The sequence below is a fragment of the Zootoca vivipara genome, chromosome Z1 (assembly GCF_965207765.1).
Source record: "Zootoca vivipara chromosome Z1, rZooViv2.hap1.1, whole genome shotgun sequence".
In the NCBI taxonomy this organism is placed as follows: Eukaryota; Metazoa; Chordata; class Lepidosauria; order Squamata; family Lacertidae; genus Zootoca; species Zootoca vivipara.
The window spans coordinates 74,239,423-74,251,012 of NC_142583.1; positions in this window are offsets into that span (position 1 = coordinate 74,239,423).

Here is an 11,590-nt window from a genome sequence, read left to right on the forward strand (position 1 = left end):
AGAAAACATCCTGTGTGAAGAAAGCTGCCTAGGATAATGCAGACGAGAAGATGTGGAGGTAATCCATGGGGCAGCTGACTGCCCTGGCCAGCTGCAAAACACCCCAAAGTCGACACATTCCACTGTCTGATGTGCCCAGAGGAGGAAAGGCCCTCTGTCCAAGACTTGGCTGCTCCTATTTCCTCTCACCCCCACAACCTTTTCTCCATCTCTGTTGATGATGCCTGCATTCTCCACTGACCAGGCTCAACATTTCGACTTTAATTTTGTTTCTCTTCTTTTAAAGATGCCTTTATTCTTTTATCTCCTGTTGTTTGCAGCCCTGGGCTCCTTTGGGAGAAAGGGTGGGATATAAATTATAATAAGGACAATTCCTGTTCAGGGGCACTTTCAGTAGTCTGGAAGCAAGGACCTTTGTCTTCTACTACTCTGTAAAACTGTGGTATATTTCATCCTTCTTATTACTAATACCGCAGCAGAAGTTTGAATTTATGGCTGCAGAATTTTGGAATTCCTCTGGAAAGGCCTTTTTGCTACTAGATAAGACGCAGTCTTCAGAAATAGCATTGATAAAGTCCGTTTGGCAGGTTTCTCCAGTGCCCCCTCCCCACCACTGCCTTTCCTGGGGCACCATTGGCCAGGGTGGCTGGCTGCATTTGTGGCCCCCTGGCCTAGAGGGAGGCCCTGGTCCTGCGTCTCCTATGACTGCACTTCCTACCTATGAAGTATGATGGCAGGATATGGCCCTCGGTGAGTCTCTGCCTTTCAAATGTGCACATTTCCTGAAAGCAATATGGAGTGTCTAAATATATGGAGCAAAAATCTGTTTACCCTAATCAGGGGCTGGGAGACTGCCATCCATATGACTGCTAGGAATTGTAAATTCAACATAAATTAACTTGTGCGCGAGAGAGAGAGAGGGAGAGAAAGAAGAGAGAATTAACAGTGACATATTTTCCTTGTATTTACCACTCTGAGATGAGGATGCATGCAGGGAGCCAGCAAGGGATGGTGCCGGAGGTTCTTGACATTCCCCTGGCAGGCACATGCGCAGGCAGGGACCTTTATGCATGCGCAGTTGTGCACACCTACATTGGGGCAGGGAGGGACTTGATTGCTGCACAGATCTCTCCTGCTGCTCAATGGCTGGGCCACTCCAAAGTCTCCCTTCTTTGCTCATGGCCTGTGCATCCCCCCCCCCTCGGACATTCCCAGTCTCAGACTAGGGGGCTTACAACTCATTCAGTCCTGCAGGAGCAGAACAGAAGCAGCTTTTGTTGGATCAACTGATTACCTTAAGATTTGCAAACATTACTGAAGGTGTGGATATGAAGACCTGCCTGATCACTGCAGTCCATCAGCAGGGAACTTCAGGGTTGGGTTACTGCAATGTGTTGTATGTGGGGAAGTCTTTGAACTTGGTTTGGAAGCTGCAGCTGCTGCAGAATGAGTGGCCAGAATACTTATAGGGGAACATAACTGGCAACATTTTATTTAGCAATTATTCTTCCTCTTTCTCACTTGTGTGAGAATGCAAATATCTATTTCAGCAGGGTTAAAGTCACCATCCGTGAGCAGCTTATCTCTAGAAGCTATATTAGAGCAAGGTTGCATAACCTTCTAGAACAATTATGATACCCAAAAATGCTTTAGGCAGACTGGGATTATCTTCTCCCATTTATGTTTCCCTCTTAACAAAGAAATCACTCTCAGACTGTTAAGTAAATAAAAAAATCCAATGTTTACTCACATCACAGTCTTTCCAGGATTCAACATACACAGTGATGAAAAACCAGGCAGGCAATAATCCTTACAAATACCCGTAGTCCAGTTCAAAATGGAGATTACTCTCTGGAACATCCTCCCCCCACCCCCACAGGTAGGAAAAAGAGTGTGTAGTGACAGGAAGAAGTAGAGATTAAGTTGTTTCTATGGTTCCCCTTCCCACCACAAAAGTTTAGAGGATATTGCATCATAGTCCCCTGTTCATAACTATCTAGCCATCATGCAATTTGTAATCTGGCCAACTACTAATGAGCCACATTCAAGGTCCTTGTACTGTATTGATTTACATTGTCCTTTGCTCCAGAGTACCTTAAAGGTAAAGGTAAAGGGACCCCTGACCATTAGGTCCAGTCTTGACCGACTCTGGGGTTGCGGCGCTCATATCGCATTATTGGCCGAGGGAGCCGGTGTACAGCTTCCAGGTCATGTGGCCAGCATGATAAAGCCACTTCTGGCCAACCAGAGCAGCACATGGAAACGCCGTTTACCTTCCTGCTGGAGTGATTCCTATTTATCTACTTGCACTCTGACGTGCTATCGAACTGCTAGGTTGGCAGGAGCAGGGACCGAGCAACGGGAGCTCACCCCGTCACAAGGATTTGAACCGCTGACCTTCTGATTGGCAAGCCCTAGGCCCTGTTCAGGGAGGCTTTTAATGTTCAATAGATTACTGTGCTTTATTTTTCTGTTGGAAGCCGCCCAGAGTGGCTGGGGAAACCCAGCCAGATGGGCGGGGTATAAATAATAAATTATTATTATTATTATCTGTGGTTAACCCACAGCACCACCCGTGTCCCTCCAGAGTACCTTAGGCGTCACCTAAACCCTTCTATCCCAGGTCAGCTACTGCAGGAGCACTGCTGGCGAGGTTCACCTGACAGCAACAAGAAACTAGGCCTTTAGTGCCACTGCCCGTCCTGTGCAATGCTCTGCCCATAGAGATTCAGCAGTGCCCCCTGTTTCAACCTGCCACATCCATCTGAAACTCCAGCAGGTGAAGAGAGCTCTAGTGATTGCATTATCCAGAGGAACACGGGAGCGGAAGGAGGATTGCCCTTAATTTTCCACCGTTGGGAGAGGGAGGGCAAAATAATATTTTGTATTGGTCCAAAGAGTTGTTTTGAATTCTGCCAACTTTAACCCTTTGGATAGTTGTCTTCAGGAGCAGCCGAAGATAATTGTCCATATAGACAACGCCCTCATGTAGACCAGACCCTTGCCAAGGCTGGCCCAGATCACTCCGATGCCCCAGACGTTGCTCTGCGCAAGCCAATATTTTGGAGAATGCTGGAGTGCACCTCCAGGCTCCTGTGCAGAGCCCTGGGACATCTCTCAGGTTGCACCTGCTTCCAGGTGCGTCTCAGAATGCACCTGCCCAGGGATTGATTGAGTTCCTTGACAGTTGGGCAGACCCTGACTCATGCCACCACTGTGAATAACCAGCAGGATCAATAACTTATATAATTCAAGGTTTTCATTTTGGGGCGGGCTTGTTGTTGTTTTTAAATTCCATGCAATTTGGAGCATGCAGGAGTTCTCCCTTCTTGGAAAAAAGAGGTGACCTTGCTGTGCTCGCCCCTAATCCTAAAATCAATCTTCACCAACCTGGTGCCCTCCAAACAAACTGCACCTCCAGCCAGTATAAATAAGGCTATTTTATCCAGCACCCTTTCCCAGCCTGCCTTTCAGGCCTAGTGGTTAGAGTTGGGCCAGTCACAGTCTCTCAGTCTAACCTACCCCATAGGGTTGTTGTGAGGATACAATAGGGAGGGAGGGAGAGAACCTCATGTGCCACCTTGAGCTCCTTGTGGGAAATTAGCAACAGAGTTCTGTCCTACTCAAAAGCTTGCTTCACTTTCAACACTGTTTGTCCAAAGAAAAGTAACACTCAAACCTTTTGAGATCCTGTCTGAAGGGTTAATTCACACATCCACTCCTAATTACTTGTGACTGAATACATTCCCCTCTTCACCCCTCCTCAAGATCACCATCAACAGGTCATCTGAACAGTTTGTATTGCAGGGACTTGGGCTAGGGGACTTTTGAGGTCCCCTCAAACTCAACAATTCTTTGGTTCTACCTTTCTGACCAGGCAACCAGGAAAAAAGCCAATTCAGAATGAATTTTCCCAGCCTCAGAATCCAAACAGAAAAGCCACAGCTGGCCATTGCCCCCCTTTCCCTTGGAAAGCTCACCCTATATCTCCAAAGGCCTATTTTCTACAAAACGTCTTATTTAGATCCACGCTGGCTTGAGAGGAGGTGCCCCCAAAGTGGATAGTGGATGAGACCCCTTGAGACGGCACAAGATGTGCCCGCCCACCCACATTGCCAGAAAAGGATAAATACGGGGGGGGAGGGGGTCAGTCCCCATTTTGGCAAGGCAGACTGTTAACTTGCTTGCGCGAAGAGATGGAAAAAGTTTGCAGGAATTGGCAGCTCCCTCCAGATTCATCAAAAATGCTGCAAACTTGGCTCCTGCGCACCTCAGCAACATAATGTTAAATGGCATTAAGACAGTATATCAGCCATTTACATATGTTGCTTATAGACGCCAAACTTATTAACACAATAAAACTGCTGTGAAGATGCTTCCCTGCCTATTTTTCTCATTGTGAATGTCAGCGCTGTACGCACCTAGCAGTCTCCAATGGAAACACGCCGGGTTTGCCTTTCTGACGGCAAGGCATGAGCATATTATAAATAGATGAATCACGCTTTCCCCGGGCCCCTCAGGCCATTCCCAGGAGATGCTGGAGGGGACACGCTCCCCTCAGAGGCAGCAGGAGGGGGGCCACGCGGGGTTCCCCGATCGAGGAAGAGGAGGGAGCCCCTCCCCACACCATGGCACTTGCAGCCTGAGTAGAACCAGGGGGGGGAAGGGACGACCGTTGGCACATGTAGGCCACACCCTCTGAATAGAAGTCCCGCCCCTAATCCTAGGTAGATGAGACGAGGACCAGGCTGTGGTCACTCAGTGGCAAGGAGAAGGCACTTTGCATGCGCTCAGAAACACTCTCTCCTTGGTCATTGTTTTACATGTCCCAGGGCAGTCAGAACTGGGGTTTTTTTTGGGGGGGGGGAGCTTTAATTTTTAGTAAAAGCTGCCTTGGATTTATCCCTGCAAATGTCCACGTGCACAGACACGTCTCGTTCTTCCTTGGCAGGGCCCTGGACTCCATGAGAGATGTTGTTTACTTTTCAGGAAGATGCCTTATCCCAAATTCGACCATCGGTCCATACAACCCAGTACTGTCTACACTAACAGGCAGCTGCTCTCCGGGGTTTCAGGCACGGAGCCAATGAACCTTGAGCTAGGGCGCCCTCTTCCCCAGCCCGTGTGTGCATTTGTTTTCCTGGTGCTGCATGGGGACTTGGGGAGCTACCTTGGGCTGAGGTGAGACCAGCTGCCCATCTGGCCCAGGTAGGTCTACTCCGACTGGCAGCGGGTCTCCGGAGTCTCAGGTAGAGAAAGGTCTCGCCCATCACTTGGACACTCACACACACACACACACACACATGCATATAATTTCCAAACATCTTATTACATTCATTCCTGTCTTATACAATTTTAGACTTCCTGAAGATTCCCCCTCTTCATCACTTAGTCTTATATTTCATTATCTTCACTATTATAAATATGCCATAGCTCAATGTCCTTCCTAAATTTCCCCTGCAATATTTCATATAGTCCTCCTTACAGAACTTCTTGTAGTCCTACTAGCTTAATCTGTTGTTTACAGCTATCTTTCAAATAGTTCTCAACTTTTTCCAATCTTCTAAGAACCTCTGGTCCCGTCACTTTCAAATTCTTCCCGTCATCTTATCTAGGACCCAGATACTTTTCAATGGGAGTCGCCTAGGCCCTAAGATCTTCCATGGTGCCTTGACTTGGTTATTCTCCTGGAGTGGCTTCACGTGGACTCCGAAAGGCGAGAAATCAAGGCCACTCTCGGAAGGGAGCCGCGCCTCTCCCTGAGCCAGTGGCCACGGAGACCTCGGGTCAGGTTCCGCCTGGCTTGGAAACCCCAAACGCTTCGCCGCCGGGCAGCACCAGGGACAGCTCCCTGTGAGCCGCTTGCCCCAACACGACCTACAGGAACCAGAAGCTCGCCTTGGACTTCCGGATCTCCTTCTCCAGCTCCACCGGCTGCTGGAAAAGAGGAAGACCTTCAAGGAGCCTCGGACGCCCCGTCGGCTCTCTAGGTGCGCTGTATCTGCGTTGGGTTCCCGGGTCATGGCAAGCTCCAAATCCGAGAGGAATCATAGCACTGTAGAGTTCCCAAAGGACATCTAGTCCGCCCCCTGTAAGGCAGGAAGAGAAAGTGTCATCCGAGCCACTCAGCCGCTATTAGAAGAGAACCGCCAGAGAGGCAAGGAGCGAGGACTGGACACCAAACGAGCAGCTCTGCCTGCCTGCCTGCCTGCCTGCCTGCCTGCCTGCCTGCCTGCCTGCCTGCCTGCCTGCCTGCCTGCCTGCCTGCCTGCCTGCCTGCCTGCCTGCCTGCCTGCCTGCCTGCCTGCCTGCCTGCCTGCCTGCCTGCTTGCCTGCCTGCCTCGGTTTATACTCCGCCTTTCCGGGGTGGACGCCTTTCCAAAAGGCGGCGCTTCCCCTTCTGCCCGGGGCTCTGGCAGCTCCAAGGCTGAGATTTCAATGGGACTTTAATGGGGTTGGAGGAGCTTTCTGGGGCTGCGGCGAGCAGGAGAGAAGGCGCGATGAGCAGCAAGAAGGACGGGCGCCTGTGGAAAGCGCCGCCCTGCCGCAGAGAGATACCCGACGGCCTCTGCATTTCTTCCGAAGCGACGGAGCCGCGGCTCTCAGGAGAAGGCTCTTCTCGGGCTGGGGCTTCCGGTGCTGCGCTCACGTCCGTGCTGGAACCGGGGCCTCCTGGGGTCCCTTCCTATCTGGGAAGCGCCAGTCTGTCGAGGTTCCCCTGCCCGGCGGTGCGGCCAAAACCACTGGGTGCCTGGCCGGGCCCAGGAACAGCTCTCGACCCCGGGGCTGCTGGGGCGGAGGAGTCTCGGGGGGGCTGGGCCCTCCGAGGCCTCCTCCCTTGCCATGAAGATATCGTTCCCCGTTTTGCGTTTTTATCTCTCCCGCTTCTTATTGCCACCCTCCTGTTTTCCTTTCCGTCCCCAAAAGAGGTGATGACGGCAGCTGCAAGCGTCATTAAAATCCCAAACTTGGAAACATTCAGAACATCCTTTTGTTGAAGTCCAGCCCCGGGCCAGAGCCAGTCGCAACGACGGCAACACAGGCAACACGCACGCACGCCCACACGCCAACACGTGTCTCCTGAAAAAACAAACGTGGGGTGGGGGGTTCAGGGGGGCGCAGAATAAATAAGCTCCGAAGCTCAAACTTCTGCCACGCTACTTAAAAAAGAAATCCTACTGAGTTCAGTAACACGTACACCCAGATAAAGCGTTCTGAGGGGCCGGGCCTGCCTGCCCTCGCTTCCGGATACTCCGGGGCTTGGGCGCATCTTTGGGGGGGGGGGGCAATCCTCCCTCTTTGCAATTCCCGCCGGGAAAGCCTGGGGCCAAGGGCGAGGCGCCCAGAGCAAGGCGCCGCCTCTGTTCCCATCCGCCTGTCTCTGCGCGCGGGGTCGGGGCTCTTCAGGGCGACGCTGCTCCCCAGTGCAAGCTGGGCTCCGGAGCCGAGACGGCTCGGTGGTCCTTCCCAGAGCGGAGAAGCGGGCAGAGGCGGAGGGCTCCGAGGGGGAACAGAGAGAGACCCCCAGAACAGGGCCCTGCACCAGGCCAGAGTGTCTGGCTCTTTCTCTCAGTCTAGCCTTCTTCACAGGTTGTTGGGAGGAGAAACGCAGCCACGCGCCAGTCCTTTATTTCATTTCCACACTTAAAAATAAATAAATAAATGTTCGGGTGAAAATTGTTTTTACGGCTGCGGTTGCTTATTTTCCTTCTCACCCGGCAGCGGCTGGGTCTGTGCGGCTCCTTGTGGCGCTCAAGTTCAGAGATGCATAGCTGCCAAGTTATCCCTTTTTTTAAGGGATTTTCCCTTATGCTGAATAGGCTTCCTCGTGAGAAAGGGGAAAACTTGGCAGCTATGGAGATGCTATTGCACCGTTCCATAGCTGCCAAGTTTTCTCTTTTCTCACGAGGAAGCCTATTCAGCATAATGGAATTTCCCTTAAAAAAAGGGATAACTTGGCAGCTATGCACCGTTCGCGCTGGATTCCTCTTCTAGATCCGCTTTGAACTTGTTTGGGAGAATCCGGGGCTAGTCTTGCGGGGGCCTCTTGGAGCCAGCTAAAAAAAAATTCAAAACATTTTGCCACTGCGGCACCTTATTTTTCATAACTATTATTGTCGCTAATGCTGCTACTATTAAAATCATTAGCACATTATTTTGCAATTGCGCATTTACCACGGCGGTACTTCTTTTTTTAATAACTGTTGCTCTTATCTGAAGAAGTGTGCATGCACACGAAAGCTCATACCTATGACAAACTTAGTTGGTCTCTAAGGTGCTACTGGAAGGATTTTTTTTTAAAAAAATGTGTTGCTATTATTATTATTATTATTATTCCATCCTCTTCCCAATTAAGCCTCCTGCGGGTCCCCTAGAAGCCTTCCCTTAGATCATGATCCAGGAACCCCTGCCGAGTCTCCCGCCACAGCATGGGGACAAAAATATCCAAGAGAATCTCTGCAGCAGCAGGACCGTTTGCTTCGAGTGACTGACAGTTTGGCAGTTTTTAAAGGAAAAGGCAGCCCCTCCTCAGGAAGAACTCACTGAGTCGCGCATGGGTCAGCTCGGTGGGGCCAAGCCAGGCCGCCTCCTGGGCGGGGAGGGGGACCGGAGACCAGCCCCGCGCGCGGCATTTCCATGCCACCCGCAATTGCATTTTGCTCTTCTTTATCCAGGCAAGCAAAAATGGAACATTGGTTTCCCTTGGACACTAAAAAGATCGCTTAAACTGGTTTGCACATTAGACAGCAACTATAAGACGGGAAAGCACGGATTTAAAATTAATGAAAAGCATCGCTCCCGTCCATATTTTTTTCGCAAAAAGCCCCCTCCCAGATCATCAGCCAGTAAAAGAGGGCAGTCTCCTCAAAAGCTGGGTGTCGTCAGCTCACCGAGAGCGGTACTTGTCGGGCAAGAGAGAGTGACGGGCAGTGCGATCTTTAAGCCCCATTGAATTCACAAGACCTGTTGAATTTAGGCATTATAACATAGGTATTTCCCGAGTGGTGCAATAGGAGATGAAGAGCACGCCACTTATACTAAATAAAAGAATGGTTTGGAGTATTCGGGATCCACTTGTCCGCAGAACAATCCTCCGCGGGTTCAGCGCCCCAAATGCCCAAGGTGGATCTTAGCCCCCGAAGCAGCGGCTGGTGCCGGATCATGGCAAAAGCTGCAGAGAAGCCCAGGACTTCGTCCCAGGGCATCTGGTCCCCCCCCCCCCCACGGGCGCCGCAGAAGAAGGCCGAGCGTCCGCCTGGAGCGCGGAACCAGAAGCCAGGCGGAGCGGGACCCGGAGACCCACCCCCCATCCCTCCCCAAAAACCTCTCCCACCAGCCCGGTCGCCTTTTCTTCGGGATGGAATAGGAAAAAAATAGGGGCTAGTGGCCTTCATTTTGCAAACAGATTATTCCGATACTGTACCCCAAATGTGTCGATGGCAACAGGATTTTTAAAAAATGTGTTCTCGGAAAGAATAAATCCGGATTAAATAATGGCGCAGGGTGGGGGGAATAAGGCTGGTATTCTGACCACAACAACGTCCTGGGGAGGCTGCCATAAGGACGCCGTGTGCGTAAAGGACCCCGATCCCCGTCTGGAAGGGTCGCTCCTGTTGGACACTCGCCTCTTTCGCCCACAGCTTCTATTCATTTGTCCTTGGTTAAAATAAAATTATTGTTATTATTATTTCTCTTGACATCTGTGCTTCCCCGCTGATTCCTGATTTCTCATTCTTTCTCCAGATAAATTCAACTCTCCTTTGATTATTAAAAGGATCGTTTGCATCGGACCAACCGCGGGCCGCAAAGTTGTCGGGCAGGCGGTGCCCTGTCAGACCCGAAGCTCAGGAACGGCTCCCTCAAGTTGGGCGTCGCTTCCAGCCCCCAGATCCGTGAGCTCCTCTGAGGGGGTTCCCCTTCCAGAAGGAGCCGCCCTGAAAACGTCTTTCCTCGGACTCACCGGGTTTAGACTTCTGGTCTCCCGCGGCGGTTCCCTCTTCGGATGTCCCGGATCCTGGCTGGAGATTTCCACTCCAACGCCGCCACCCTTCACGTGCCAACAAGCAGAGAGTCCGGGGCGGAGGGCTTCAAACTGCTCTTCCTCTCCTCTGTCCGCAGCAAGAGGCACCTCCTCTCCTTCTGCCAGAGAAAACCGGAGAAGCGACCCGAGGAAGAGATTTCCGTCTCCTTTCTCCCGGGGCTGCTTCAGCCGCGCCGCGAAACGCCGAGGAAACCGACTGCTTGTGGGATGCAAAGGGTTAAGTGCAGTCAAGTCACAACAATCCCTAGATAGTCCACTTGGAGGACTGAGGAGGAGGATATGACTAAGCGTAGTTTCCTCTTCCTTCACATGCAAATGAGTTGAGGAAGTGGCAGATAAATCCTGAAGGAAACAGCCATTTTCCCTCTCTTGGACCAGACCTCTTGGACTACACACATCTTAGTGAGTCTCTCCCTCAAGGCCTCCAGCCTAGAGAGAGAGATGAGATGGAGTCTCACTTCTTATAAGTGAACTTCACAATGTATATATTACCTTTTAACTAAGCAAGTCTACCTCTTGAGTGTGCTGTACCTCGAGATGCTTGTAAGTAAACATCTTTTATACTTTTAAGAGCATTGTGTTGTGTCTTTTCTTTTAAGAGGGAAAAAGGGGAAATACCAGGAAAATACACTTTATTTTAGTGGCTTAAATCAAGCCTGCGCAAACGTTCTTCTGCTGTGTATTTTGCAAAAGGGGAATGTTTTACTCTGCTAAAGTTTTGTGCTTGCTAGCGCAAGCGGGGATAGGATATATTAAACAATATCTCCTCATCCACATTCCTGAACATTCCCACAAAGGGTTATTGCGGCCCAGAGTTGCGTATTTTGTGTATTTTTGAAGGATTGATTTGGATTGTGATTTTGAACTCTGTAGGATTTTTCCAGTTAGGATTTCCTGGTTGAGCACATGGTCTCTTTGTTCTGCAGTGTGCTTGGGGGATTAACTACCCCTCCCCTCCCTCAGAGTTTACAGCACTGAGAAAGCTCAGAGGTAGTGAAGATATTTTTGAGATTTTGAATTTGATTTTTGAAAGATTTTTGAATTTTGGAAATTTTTGAAGTTTTAAGATGGCAAGCTCCAGTTTTGATAGTGAGGCAAGACCAAGTTTTATGCTGCTGGATGACAATAATTTTGTGCAGTGGAAGCAGCGCGTTTTAGTTTATCTTGCTGCTAGGCGTGTTCTGCAGGCCATTAAGGAAGAAAAGCCTACAGGAACCGATGCAGAAGCTTTAGCTAAGATAGAAGCTTGGAGTATTAAAAATGATGAAGCCAAGCACATAATTTTGAGCAGTTTGAGGAATGAGCATCTATCAATGATAAATTTTGAAGATGATGCATCTAAGATCCTAGAGGACATTGAACGCATTTATGCACAATCTACAGAGAGTTCCTATAGATACTTGTTGGATAAGTTACTCAAGTTGAAGATGAATTCTAGAGAAGAGTTTACAGAGCATTTTAAGAATTTTTCTGAGATTGTTCAAAGAATTGCCCTTACTCCCAGAGCCTTTGATGATGTGACTAAAGTAACGTTTATGCTTGCATCAT